At 39.2% G+C, this 14991-nt stretch overlaps 1 protein-coding gene across 2 annotated transcripts in view; it reads right to left on the bottom strand.

Moving 5' to 3' along the window:
* The window catches only part of NT5C3A (5'-nucleotidase, cytosolic IIIA), a 55570-nt gene that overhangs the window by 30668 nt on the left and 9911 nt on the right, over positions 1–14991 (bottom strand). The window lies entirely within an intron of this gene.

The following is a 14991-nucleotide window of genomic DNA, read 5'->3' as shown; positions in this document are numbered from 1 at the left end:
ATGATGGTTTTCTGAACCTAATCCCTAACCTTAATACCAAAGATGAGAAATTCAAGGGAAGGTAAACGAGAGGGCTGTGTGAGGACAAGGCTGTGGAGAAGATATACTAATGGGGGCAAGAAGGATCTTGCAGGCATCCACGTCATGTTAAGTATGTGACTATCTACTTCCACCTACTTACAAGAAGGAACTTGCCAAACAAATTGAACAACTCTATAATCAACTGCAAAACAACTTTGTCATCTACTAGCATCTTGAAAATGAGGAAGGTAAACATATATAGGGAAAAAACACACAAAATGGCAAGTAAGTCCATAATGGCAGAGGACTGTCATATTTGGTTTAAATTTTATAGATTAATGGTTTAAGCAACGCTGACAAAGTCAACGTAAACGGGCATAATGAGAGAAAGGTAATTCTGAAATGCCGCACTGGACTGTAGCAGAGAGAGAACTCTGCCATCTGCTGACAGAAAAACTAAATTGGGCAGATTTCCCTGATGCTGTTTGAAGGGGAAAATAGGTTGGTATCAGGTAAGGTTTATGACAGAGTCCCTGAGTAGTAAAAACGTTTGGTACATTGGGCTGCTAACCGAATGGCTGGAGGTTCGAGTCTATCCTGAGGCGCCTTGGCAGAAAGGTCTTGAGATCTGTTTTGGAATTATCAGCCACTGAAAATCCTATGAATCAGTTCTACTCTGACACATGTGGGGTCGCCATGAGTCGGAATTAACTTGATGGCAACTGGTAAGGTTTATGACATTAGATTTCAAATCATTATCCCAAACATATACATTACAATCTCTAATTTAAGAGAAAATAAAAATTATACTAGTAGTTAAGACTTTTCTTATGCATCTTAATTCAGTAACACTAAGTAATGTGCTGGAGCACTGGTGGCGCAGTGGTTAAGAGCTACAGTGAGCTACGGCTGCTAACCAAAAGGTCGGTAGTTGGAATCCACCAGCCGCTCCTTGGAAACCCTATGGGGCAGTTCTACTCTGTCCTATAGGGTTGCTATGGGGTCACTATGAGTCAGAATCGACTGGATGGCGATGGGTTTGGTTTTTGGTTTAAGTAATGTGTTACTTAAATTATTTTTAAAGCAAACGAAGAAAATATGGAAATGATTCAAAATAAACTACAGGGAAAATTCAAACTACTATGAAACATTAAGGATAATCCAAAACACTTTGCAAAAATTATGAAGGTCTACAGAGTCTACCTTAGTAACCCATCTCTTTTCTGTCTTTTCTAATCCTTCTATTGTGGTTTAGGACTTCATTATCTTTTACCCAGGCTTAGTTTAATACCTGCTCCCCACCTCCAGTTTCTAGTCATGCTAATTTAGTCTATGCTTAGCTACCGGACTAACTGTACTAAAATGCATCCCAGATCATATCACTTGCTTATTTAAAACAAACATACTCCTGGAAGGCATTATGCTGAGTGAATTTAGTCAGTCACAGAAGGACAAATATTGTATGACACCACTATTACAAAAACTCAAGAAAAGGTTTAAACACAGAAGAAAACATTCTTTGATGGTTATGAGGGTGGGAAGGGAGGGTAAGGGTTATTTACTAACTAGACAGTAGATAAGAATTATCTTAGGTGAAGGGAAGGACAGCACACACTACAGGGAAGTCAGCACAATTGGACTAAACCAAAGCTAAGAAGTTTCCTGAATACAATCAAACACTTCAAGGGACAGAGTAGCAGGGGTGGGGGTCTAGGGACCATGGTTTCAGGGGACATCTAGCTCAACTGGCATAACAAAATTTATTAAGAAAATGTTCTGCATCCCACTTTGGTAAGTGGCGTCTGGGGTCTTAAAAGTTTGCAAGCGGCCATCTAAGATGCATCAACTGGTCCCAAACCACCTGGGGCAAAGGAGAATGAAAAACACCAAAGACACAAGGAAAGTATTAGCCCAAGAGACAGAAAGGGGTACATGAACCAGAGACTTAATCAGCCTGAGACCAGAAGAACTAGATGGTGCCCAGCTGCCACCAATGACCACCCTGACAGGGAACACAAGAGAGAGTCCTGGATGGAGCAGGAGAAAAGTGGGGTGCAGAACTCAAATTCTAGTAAAAAGACCAGACTTAATGGTCTGACTGAGACTGGAGGGACCCCGGAAGACATGGCTCTGGACACTCTGTTAGCCCAAAACTAAAACCAGTCCTGAGGCCAACTCTTTAGACAAAGATTAAACTGGACTATGGGACATAAAATGATACTCATGAAGAGCGTGCTTCTTATCTCAAGAAGATACATGGGACTAAATGGGCAGCTCTTGTCCGGAGTCGACAGGAGAAGGCAGACAGGGTCAGAAGCTGGCTGAATGGACATGGGAAATACGGGGTGGAAAGGAGGAGTGTGCTGTCACAGTATAGGGAGAACAATTACGGTCACATAAAAATGTATGCATAAATTTTTGTATGAGAGACTAACTTGAATTGTAAATTTTCACTTAAAGCACAACAATAAAAAAATAAAAATAAATACATAAAAAAATTGAAAAATAAATAAAATACACTCGAAGACTTCTTAGTAAATTTATTACAATCACATTATACTGATATTCAAAATGTTCCACAATATGGCCCCAACACACTTTAACAGCTGCACAATATTACCCAAATGCATCATAATTTATTTAACCAACATATACTACCTCCAACAGAGTAAATGAAAATGCCCATTCTCGGACATCCTCATCAATCCTTTGCTTTCTTTCTTTATACAATAATTGTTTGGTAGCCCCAACGTTGACTATTTGTGAGCAAGAAACCCTGACATTTTGTAACATGTAAAATTTGTAACTTTGCTGGGGTAAGAATTTGAATTGTGTATTTATTTCAATGGTTTTCAAACGTCAGCATGCATCAGAATCATCTGGAGGGCTTGTTAAAACACAGATTACTGGGTGTCATCCCCAGTTTCCAATTCAGAAGGTCTGGAGTCGGGTTTGAGAGTCTGCGTATCTAACAAGTTCCCCACGCTGCTGGTGTACTTGAACATTATTATGTGGGATCCTATGCTTCTAAATAAGTTGTCCTCTATTTGTTATGATTTATATAGCCAGCTCTTAAACAAGATTATAAAAAACTACTCTACTGTGTGAAAAAAATACCTATCCTGTACCCCACCACCCAAATCAGTGGCTAGTGTTGGTAACAAAAGTGAAGAAAGCAAAATGATCTAAGAATGTGATGCCTATTAGCTAGAAAAGAGAATTTTGGATAGACTTTTAGATAAACTGAAAATCTTAGAATAATCCAGTTCAAGGGTGGCTATTATGGAAATGAACAGACAACAAAAGGAATAAGAGAAAAAAAAAACAATTTGCAAAACTAAAACTGCTTCAGGAAGTATTCTAGCTTACAAAAATGGCTCATTAGATAAGAAATCAAACTTTCTGTTCAAGTTAAAATGTGGTTAACTTGTGGCATGAGGATAATACACAGGAAACACATGACAAGTGTGATTTGAAAGAACAAAGTCATGCGCCTGATACAAATATTTCCGTATTTGCAAAATTTGAGATTCAAGAAGATGCTGGATATATTCCTTGCCAGTGTTAAGAGGTTAATGTATTTCCCTTCCTTTATTTATACTTGATTCAGACTGGGCCAATCTTACCTCTCAAATACCACCACATCCATGAAACATTAACCAATGTCATCTGCTATTCCTTTGATTCTCTCTTACAGCATTCATATCCATTCATTCTTGGAGTACTGCTAGGATGCTAGTTTTTTAAGTTAGTTGGGAAATAATTGGAAGATCACTTCTAAACCTCATTAGAATGTATGAAGGCTGGGGCCATGTTTCCATTTAAACCTCTATTTAAAATCTAGATATTTCTGAATGAATAAATCTTTACTCTTGGGGTGAGCAGAAGGTAAAAGCTATTTTGAGTTTGTGTTCTCTACTGCTATATTACTGAATACCCAGAAGAGCTGGAATGTTCTATTTTTTGACAGCTCACTGAACACCAGGAATATTCGATCATATACATGTGTTTTCATTTGAATCAAATATTAAATCCATATTTACTGAATGGTAAATTATATGGAAAGAGAACAGGCACCTAGAGAAGCGTGACAGACTGCTAATTACCTAATTAATAGACACTCTTCACTTTTTCCTAACTACAGACTCTCAATTTTGTTGGAGGGTTGGCAATGTGTTCATCTAAAACAACATTCCTCAGTTTCACTTACAGTTAGGGTGGCCATATAACACTGTTCCTTCTAATAACAGATAAGCAAAAAGTTCTGCTTTACTAAAATAGGTAACCCCTCCCCACTTCCTTCTTTCTGCTGCCTGGAACATGGACATGTTGTCACAACTTCAACAGCCAGCTTGTGACCATTAAGGAACACCAAGGGAATTGATATCCTTGTACCCCGTAATTAACACCATTAACAGCCTACACTTTTGGACTTCTCATTTTATTAGTTACAGTGGTTCAGTGGTAGAATTTTCACTATCCACGCAGAAGACCTGGGTTCGATTCCCAGTCAGTGCACCTCATGCACAGGCACAGCAGAGGCTTCTGTATAGCTATGATACCAAATTGGTTTTACTAATTTTTAAATTTCTTATTTTTTCCCATACAAAAATTTATACATACATTGTTATGTGACTCTAATTGCTCTCCCCGCACTGTGACAGCACACTCCTCCTTTACACCCGATTCCCCATGTCCATTCAACCAGCTCCTAACCCTTTCTGCCTTCCCATCTCACCTCCGGACAGAAGCTGCCCATTTAGTCTCTTGTATCTACTTGAGCTAAGAGGCACACTCCTCATGAGTATCACTTTATGTCCCACAGTCCAGTCCAATCCCTGTCTGAAGAGTTGGCCTCAGAAATTGTTTTAGTTCTGGGCTGATAGAGAATCTAGGGGCCATGCTTTCCAGGGTTCCTCCAGTCTCAGTCAGACCATTAAGTCTGGTCTTCTTCCTAGAATTTGAGTTCTGCACCCCACCTTTCTCCTGCTCCATCCGGGACTCTCTGTTGTGTTCCCTGTCAGGGCGGTCAATTGGTGGTAGCCAGGCACCATCTAGTTCTTCTGGTCTCAGGCTGATGAAGTCTCTGGTTTATGTGGCCCTTTCTGTCTCTTGGGCTAATACGTTGTGTCTTTGGTGTTCTTCATGCTCCTTTACTCCAGGTGGTTGGGACCAACTGATGCATCTTCAATGGCCGCTTGCAAGCTTTTAAGACCCGAGACACCACTCACCAAACTAGGATGAAGAACATTTTCTTAATAAGCTTTGTTATGCCAATTGACCTAGATGTCCCCTGAAGCCATGGTCCCCAGACCCCTACCCTGCTACTCTGCCCCTCAAAGTGTTTGACTGTATTGAGGAAACTTCTTAGCTTTGGTTTAGTCCAGTTGTGCTGACTTCCCCTGTAGCGAGTGCTGTCCTTCCCTTCACCTAAGATAATTCTAATCTACTATCTAGTGAATAACCCTCCCCCTCCCTCCCCACCTTCGTAACCATCAAAGAATGTTTTCTTCTGTGTTTAAACCTTTTCTTGAGTTCTTACAGTAGTGGTCTTATACAATATTTGTCCTTCTGTGACTGACCACATTCACTCAGCATAATGACCTCCAGCTTTCTCCATGCTGTAAGATGTTTCACGGCTTCATTGTTGTTCTTTATTGTTGCGTAGTATTCCACTGTGTGGATATACCACAATTTGTTTACTCATTCTTCCGCTGATGGGCACCTAGGTTGTTTCCATCTTTTTGCTATTGTGAACAGTGCTGCAATGAACATGGGTGTGCATATATCTATTCATGTGATGGCTCTTATTTCTCCAGGATATATTCCAAGAAGCGGGATAGCTGGATCGTATGGTACTTCTATTTCTAGCTTTTCACGGAAGTGCCAAATCAATTTCCAAAGTGGTTGTACCATTTTACCTTCCCACCAACAGTGTATAAGTGTTTCAGTCTCTCCACAACCTCTCCAGAATTTATTATTTTGTGTTTTTTGGAGTAATGCTAGTAATGTTTGTTGGGGTGAGATGATATCTCATTGTAGTTTTGATCTGCATTTCTCTAATGGCTAATGATCGTGAGCTGTTTTACTAATTTTTAATAATTTATTTTATCTTGCTGGTGAGAACATACACAGCAGAACATACACCAATTCAACAGTTTCTACATGTACAGTTCAGTGATACGATTACATTCTTAGAGTTGTACAACCATTCTCACCCTCCTTTTCTGAGTTGTTCTTCCCCATTAACATAAACTCATTGCCCCCTAAATTTCCTGTCTAATCTTTTGAGTTTTGTTGTCAATTTGATCCCATATAGACAGATCTTAAAACAGCACAATGCTCAACGCAGACATTTTTTACTAGGCAAGCTAAACTACTGCTTGGTTTTAAAAAGACTTCAAGGGAATATTTTTGGTTTAAGGTTTAAAAATTATCACCAGGCAATAGTTTCAGGGGTTCATCCTGTCTCCATGGCTCCAAGAAGTCTAGAGTCCACAAGAATTTGAAATTCTATTCTGCATATTCCCCCTTTTGATCAGGATTCTTCTATAGAATCCTTAATCAAAATATTCAGTAATGGTAGCCAGGTACCATCCATTTCTTCTGGTCTCATGGCAAAGGAGGCAGCTGTTCATGGAGGCAATTAGCCACACACTCCACTTCCTCCTCCTGCTCCTGATTTTTCCTTCCTCCTCTGTTGCTGCTCCAGGCAAACAGAGACCAACTGTGCTTTGGATGGCTGCCTGCAAGCTTTTAAGACCTCAGGCACTACGCAACAAACTAGGAGGTACAACAGAAGCACTAAACACATTATTAGGCCAATTAACTGGTATATCTCATGAAACCATGGCCCTAAACCTCCAAACCAAGGAATCAAATCCCATGAGGCATTTGGTTGTACAAAAGCAGCCTCAGCAGCAAACTTTTTTTTTTTGTCATTGTTGTAAATATATCTATCACACAACTTTTGCCAATTTAACTTTTTATAGGTATACAATTTATTGACAGCAATTACATTAATTGGCTGTGCAACCCTAGCCTTAATCAATGAGTTTTTTCCATCACCATAAACCAAAAATTGGTACTCCATAAGCAATAACCTCTCTCTCTTTTCCCCTCCCTCCCACCCCTGGTTACCAGTAAGAAATTTTGGTCTCTATACATTTGCCTGTTCTTGTCTTTTTATACAAGTGAGGTCATACAATACACGTCCTTTTGTGACTGACTTATTTCACTCAGCATAATATCTTCAAGCTCAATCCATACTGTAGCATATACCATATTTTATCCATTCACTGATGGGCATTTAGGTTGTTTCCATCTTTTGGCTGTTGTGAATAGTGCTGCAATGAACACTGGTGAAAACACTGGTGTACAAGTATCTGTTTGAATGTCTGCTTTCAAGTCTTTTGGGTATGTACCTAGGAGTGGAACTGCTGGGTCATATGGTAGTTCTATTTTTAGTTTTTTGAGGAACCGCCACACTGTTTTCCACAACAGCTGTACCATTTCGCATACCCACCAGCAATGGATAAGGGTTCCAATGTCCCCACATCCTCAACAACATTTGTTATTTTCTTTTTTTTTTTAAATCTTAGCCATCCTAGTGGGAGTGAAATGGTATCTCACTGTGGCTTTGATCTGCATCTCTCTGATGGCTAATGACATTGAGCTTCTTTCCATAAGTTTGGGGGCCACTTGAATGTCCACTTTGGTGAAATGTTTACTCAAGTCCTTTGCCCATTTTATGATTGGTTTATTTGTCTTTTCGTTGTTAAGTTGTCAAAGTTTTATATACATTTTGGTTATTAGATTCTTATCGAATATCTGGTTTCCGAAGCTATTCTCCCAGTCGGTAGCTTGTCTTTTCACATTTTTGGTAGAGTCTTTGATGAATAAAAGTTTTTAATTTTTAGAGGTCCCTTTTATGTTCTTTTGCTGTTTGTTTAAAGCTAGGCCTGACAGTGCTGCCCTTGTATTTTCTTCTAAGAATTTTATGGTTTTAGTTTGCACATTTAAGTCCTTAATAGATTTTGAATTTGTTTTTGTGTATGGTGTGAGGCATGGATCCTGTGGTGGAAATCCAATTTTTCCAACATCATTTATTGAAGAGACTCTTCTTTCCCCACTGAATGGATTCAGCACCCCTGTGAAAAATCAGTTGACCAGAGATGTATGGGTTTATTTCTGGACCCTTAATTCTATTCCTTCGGTCTGTTTATTGTTATACCAGTACACTGAATAGGTTTTAGAAGATCTTCCAGACTAAGACAGGGTAGGAAGAAAGACCTGGCAATCTACTCCTGAAAAAAGCTAATGAAAATCCTATGGATCATCAACAAATGGACAAAGTACTTAAACAGACGTTTCACCAAAGAGGATATTCAAAGAGCCAGCAAGCACATGAAAATGCAAATCAAAACCACAATGGGATATCACCTCACCTCAGCAAGCACATGAAAATGCAAATCAAAACCACAATGGGATATCACCTCACCTCCCCTTGCAATGGCACTGATAAAAAACAGAAAACAACAGGTATTGGTGAGGATGTGGAGAAACTGGGACCCTCATCCATTGCTGGTGAGATTGTAAAGTGGTACAGCCTCTGAGGAAAACAGTTTGGCGGTTCCTGAAAAAAGTTGAACACAGAACTACCACATAAACCGGCAATTCCAATCCTAGGTATTATGGATTGAAACGTGTCCCCAAAAAGTGTGTCAACTTGGCTAGGCCATGATTCTCAGTATTAAGTGGACTGTCCACCATTTTGTCATCTCATGTAATTTTCCTATGTGTTGTAAATCCTTCCTCTAATCATGTTAATAAGGCAGGATTAGAGGCAGTTATGTCAATGAGGCAGTTACATCAATGAGGCAGGACTCAATCTACAACATTAGGTTGTATCTTGAGTCAATCTCTTTTGAGATAGAAAAGACAGAAGTGAGCAGAAAGATGAGGGGACCTCATACCACCAAGAAAGGTGTGCTGGGAGCAGAGTACATCCTTTGTATTTTCTTTCTTTCTTTATTTTTTCTTATTGTTATAATTAAATGAAGTTTACATTTCAAGGTAGTCTCCCATACGAACTTTTATTTTTTTTTGCATACGTTGTTATGAGACCCTAATTGCTCACCCCATTCTGCGGCAGCACACTCCTCCTTTCCGCCCCTGATTCCCCATGACCATTCAACCTGCTCCTAACTCTCTCTGCCTTCCCATCTCACCTCTGGACAGAAGCCGCCCCTTTTGTCTCTTGTATCTACTTGACTCAGCGGCACACTCTTCACAAGTATCACTTTATGTCCCACAGTCCAGTCCAATCCCTGTCCGGAGAGTTGGCCTCAGAAATTGCCTTAGTTCTGGGCTGACAGAGAGTCCAGAGGCCATGCCTTCCGGGGCACCTCCAGTCTCAGTCAGACCATTATGTCAGTGTGCATCCTTTGGACCTGGGGTCCCTGCACTGAGAAGCTCCTAGACCAGGGGAAGATTGATGACAGGGACCTTCCCCGAGAACCGATAGAGACAGAATGGTTTCCCCTGGAGCTGGCAACCTGAATTCAGACTTCTAGCCTCCTAGCCTGTGAGAGAATAAATTTATCTTTGTCAAAGTCATCCACTTATGGTATTTCTGTTACAGAAGTACTAGATAACTAAGATACTAGGTATATACCCAAAAGAATTGAAAGCAGGAACACAAACAGAAACCTGTACACCAATGTTCACTGTAGCACTTTTCACAACAGCCAAAAGGTGGAAACAATCTAAACGTCCATCAACAGATGAATGGATAAACAAAATGTTGTATATACGTAATAATGGACTACTACTCAGCTATAAAGAGAAATAAAATACAGATGCAAGTCATAACATGGATGAACTTTGAAAACATCCTGTTGAGTGAAATAAGCCAGTTGCAAAAGGACAAATACAATATGATTTCACTTACGTGAGATACGCAAATATAAAGAAAACGAAGACTATTTATTTACGGTTATCAGGAGTAGGAGGGGGAGGGAAAGGGGGAGTTTTTGCTTAAGGGACACTGAGTTTATGTTAACAGTGGTGGAATACTTTGGGAAAAGGGTAGTGATAATGGTTGCACAATATGATGAATGTAATCAATGCCACTGGATTTTAGAGGTAGAAGTTGTTGAATTGGTGAATTGTTTGTTGTGTAAAATTTCACCACAAAAAAAGAAACTTAGGAAGAATGAAAAATGAATAAATAACTTATTAAAAAAAAAAACTATGGATCACAACAGTTTGGTCCACAACTGATTACAGGCATGGCACAGGACTGGGCAGTGTTTCATTTCTTTTTGCATGGGGTCACCATGAATTGGGGGCCTGACTCAACGGCAGCTAACAACAACAGTATGAAGTAGGTATTATTATTATCTCTCAGAGAAGTTAACTGACTTGCCCAAGGTCATAAGGCTGTTAAGTAAGAAAGTCTGATTCAAAGCTACATTCATGGGGCTCCAGAGTCTGTGCTGCCAGGAAGTTCTGTTGATTTTATCTCTGAAATGTTTATCCCGATTTCTCACTTCCGTCCCTATTGCTGGTGGCCTAGAATAAACTCTAATCATCTTTCACAAGAAATACTGCCAACGTCCTCCTAAATGGTTTCCCTCTATCCAGCCTCTCCCTTCCAATCCTACTTGTCTAAGTTATCTTTATAAAACACAGACTTAATCATACAACTATCCTGTTTAAAACCTTGATGGCTCCTCACTGTCAACAAAATAAAGGACAAATAAACTCCTTAGAATGGCTTTATAAGAGTCCTTTAAAATTTGGACTCTAAAAAAAAAAAAAAAAAAAAATGGCTTTTTTATCCACTTTCCCTATCTCTTCCCTCCAAATATACATCCTTTATGCTGTAGCCACACACAGAACTTTCCTTATGCTAGCCCTTCTACCTAAAATGTCCCTTCCCTCTTTGTCTTCCTGTTAAACTTATGTTTGTAGGCCCTGCTTAACTGCCACTACAATTTTGCAGCATTATCTATATATTCTAGGTAGACTGTGTTTTCATGCACTTTCTACATATTTCCGTTGAGCTCTGTGGATAAGAGCGCTGGCTGTGGAGTTAAGAGACCTAGTTTGAACCTGGGCTTTCCTTCTTACTAGCTATGTGACAATGAGCAAGCTCCAGTTACTTAAACTCTAGGAGCCTCATTTCAACATCTATAAAATGGAGGTGGGGGTGGAGCGGGTTGTCATAATAATCATGCCTATCTCAGAGAACTGCTGTGAAGAGTAACTGAGACTGGCATATAACACATTAGGCCTAGGTTTTGGCAACATACTAAGCCCTTAATAAATATTAACTATCATTATTGTTTTAGTTACTTGCCTGTCTCCTATCCTACACTGTAAGCTCTTTTAGGTTGAGACTGTGCTTTATTCAACTTTATATCCCAAAAGTGCTTATTACAATGGTAACCACAGTAATCACACAACAAATGTTCATTAATTGAGTAATGTGTTTTTAATTGAATAATGCACATATCATCTGAATATATAAAATAAGTGGCCACACCTATACCCGCCAGTTTTCAAAGCAGTATACGAAAATTTACAAGTTTTTAACCTAACATCTCTTGTTACTCAAAAATCACAATGCATAAACAAAAAGGCCCACAGACACAGCAAAGAAGTACCTGCATCTCCCTAAAAAAAACCCAAACTAATAACAAAAGATTCACCCTGAGAATAAAATCGCAAAATATCTGTTACATAAGTCAAATAATCCAAGGTTTTTAAAACACACTCTTAAATCTATACACTATAGTTTAGCCAAATAACTTCTGAGATATAAATTAAGAGAACAAAATATGTTTAAGTCGTATCCTTGATCTGTGGGTAGAAAGTACAAATAACTTGCTGGACAAAGCAATGATTCTGGTTAAGATGTTGTCTTAGTTATCCAGTGCTGCCACAACAGAAATAACACAAGTGGATGGCTCTAACAGAAATTCATTCTCTCACAGTTTAGGAGGCTAGAAATTCAAATTTGGGGCACCAGCACCCGGGGAAGGCTTTCTCTCTCTGTCACCTCTGGGAAAAGGTCCCTTGTCATCAATCTTCCTCTGGTCTAGGAGGTTCTCAGTGTAGGGACCCCAGGTCCAAAGGATGCACTCCGCTCTGGGCACTTCTTTCTTGGTGGCATGAAGTCCCCAATCTCTCTGCTCGCTTCTCTCTTTTATATCTCAAAAAGAGATAGACTAAAGATAAAACCTAATCCTGTAGATTGAGTCCTGCCTTATTAATGTAACTGCCTTTAATCCTGCCTCATTAACATCATAGAGGTTAGGATTTACAACACATAGGAAAACTACATCAAATCACAAAATGGAGGACAACCATACAATACTGGGAATCACGGCCTAGTCAAGTCAGTTCACATTTTTGGGCAACACAATTCAATCCATAACGTATGTGAAGGTTTCCAAATGAAGTACATCATCTGTGTCAAGGTCTTGCTCTAGAAATCCCGATCCAGAATCAAAACAATGTGTTGAAATATGATAGATATCAGATACATGGTGAAGGTGAGTCAAACCCCCATAAACATTATTTATCTGCCTTCAAGGGGTGGGTGTACTGCTACTTTATTCTCACCAAGCTAGCAAAGAGGAGCCTTTCATGAAGTCAACTGAAGAACTTGAAGTGTGTTTGCTGCAGAGGACTGATGCCTCAGAAGGATAAGCAACCTGTGGCAACAGGATGGAAGTGGCTCTGTTGGAATGTCCTGTACTCCTAGAGTTTGTCAGAGGTAGGGACGAGTGAATGTTTCCCATAGACTGGATATGGGCCATACAGAAGAGAGCCAGCCTTGAATCAATTTATGTCCTGCCCCAAAGAGCCACCTGGGAGGGAGGGACTTTAAAAACAAGACCCTGTATGGAGTGGATCACTAAAAAAATCAAGGACTGAGAGGGAGTAGGGAGCCCAAGAAAATGCACTGCCCCTATCAAAGGGCTGCAGTGAAGGACAAGACCCAGATAGTGCAAGTCTATTCAGTCAAATATCTATCTTGTTTCTTTACTTCCTCAATACTATTTCCTCTCTCTACCTCGTTGACCCTAGAGTCTGAATCAATGGCTAGTGGGGGAAGGAGGAGGAGCAGGGAAAGAGAGAAGTTGACATGACGTCCTCCTTCCCAGATCACCAGCCACCATTAGTTAGGGAGGGGAGAAGCTACCTATAGTAAGCCATAACTTGGGTTTGGTGAAGTCTATGGTAGGGTAGGCTATGGAGCCAGTAAGAAAATCTGGGTGCCTTAACACAAGTTTCTTTCTCACTTGCACAAAGCCTGCTATGGGTTTAGGTGACCCTCCAGGTCAGCTGTATTCCATGTACTGGCTCAACATTCTAGGCTGCTTTAATATTGTGTCACCTCCACATGAGCATGCTGTTTCAGGTTCTGCCCTGGCAGGAGAGAATATGGACAACTGTGCACCTGCCCTTAATGGCATTAGCCCAGAAGTGACTACATCATCTCTGAACACAGTCTATTGGTCAGAATTAGTCACAAACTCCTGCCAACTGCAGAGAAGGCTAGGATACATACTCTATCCAAGAAGGGAAGAACTTACAACATTGGTGACCACTAGTAACATTCACCTCAAAGTTTTAACTTTGATTTCAATTAATATTGAAATCATGAATAATATATAAAACAGGACATTTTAATTAATAGAAATGATACTACTTGTGATTTAAAATGAAACACTGTCTTTTGCCCGAGCATGAGCAAAAACATTGTGGGCTTATTAGAGCTTTCACCACGGGTGGGGAAGATTATCGCCACTGAATAAGTTTTAAAGGTGTCACACGAGAGACAAATAAAATTGTGTCTTATTTGTATCCCTTGCATCATGTCTGTTCAACATACCAATCACATTTGGAAGAAATCTTAGAGATCATCTAATTTAATTCCTTCATGTCATAGATAAAACTCTGCACTGCTCTGGAGTTTAAAGTTTGCAGTTATATTTCCCTCAGTAAATAGGTGAGGTTGAAATGCTTGTTTTCAAACATTTTCAGTTCTTTTTTTTCTGTCCATTCAACAGTATAGCAAATGAAGTAATTCTTTCCCGTGAATGTAATTTAGTTTGGGACCCCTTATTTGTTTTAGCTTTTAAGCTCCTAAAGGGAAAGGCCTGGGTCCAACTTACTTTAACAGCACTCAGAAGAATGCCATATATGGAAGGGTCTTAAATTTAAAAGTCAGTTTAGAGATTTCTTTCAACACTTTGGATTTAAAAACAAAATATTCTCAGCCTATTATAACAATTTCAAAAGCACAAATTAAGCACATGAAATTTTAAACAATTCAAAAATCTTATTGGGTGTCACTTTTTAAGCACACTACATTTTCTGTCCTATGTGACACTGAGTTTTCTGGAACAAATACAATAAAACATCAAATTCTAAGTTATTTTACTGAGAGATACTGTGGAGGATGAGAGGTTCAGCTCTGTGGAGGATGATAACTGTAGCATAGGAAAAATATTGTTTATCCAAAAATGAATGGTAAAACCCTTGCAAGAGTTCTACTACCATAATCCAGAAAGAGTAAGACCAATTCTTATAGTGTATATGTGTATAAACATGTATATACACGCACATGCAACTTATATAAAGTAAATGTTTTCACTTTAAAATATATTTCTTCTTGAAGGTGGTTACATCTCATCCAAAAAAGAGAAAGGAGTTTCACTAGTGGAGTCTCAAATCCCTTAAGGCTAACCACATGCATTTTTAAATAGTCTAAAGATTCACAGCTGTCCTCTCTAGAAGCTACACTTAATACTTAAATTTATAAACTGCTGTCTTTTATTATTATTATTATTTTTAATTGTACTTCAGGTGAAGGTTTACAGAACAAATAGTTTCTCATTAAACAGTCAGTACACATATTGTTTTACGACATTGGTTAACAACCCCATGACA

The sequence above is a fragment of the Trichechus manatus genome, unplaced genomic scaffold, assembly GCF_000243295.1.
Source record: "Trichechus manatus latirostris isolate Lorelei unplaced genomic scaffold, TriManLat1.0 scaffold00137, whole genome shotgun sequence".
NCBI lineage: Eukaryota > Metazoa > Chordata > Mammalia > Sirenia > Trichechidae > Trichechus > Trichechus manatus.
This window is presented reverse-complemented; position numbering and strand designations above follow the sequence as displayed.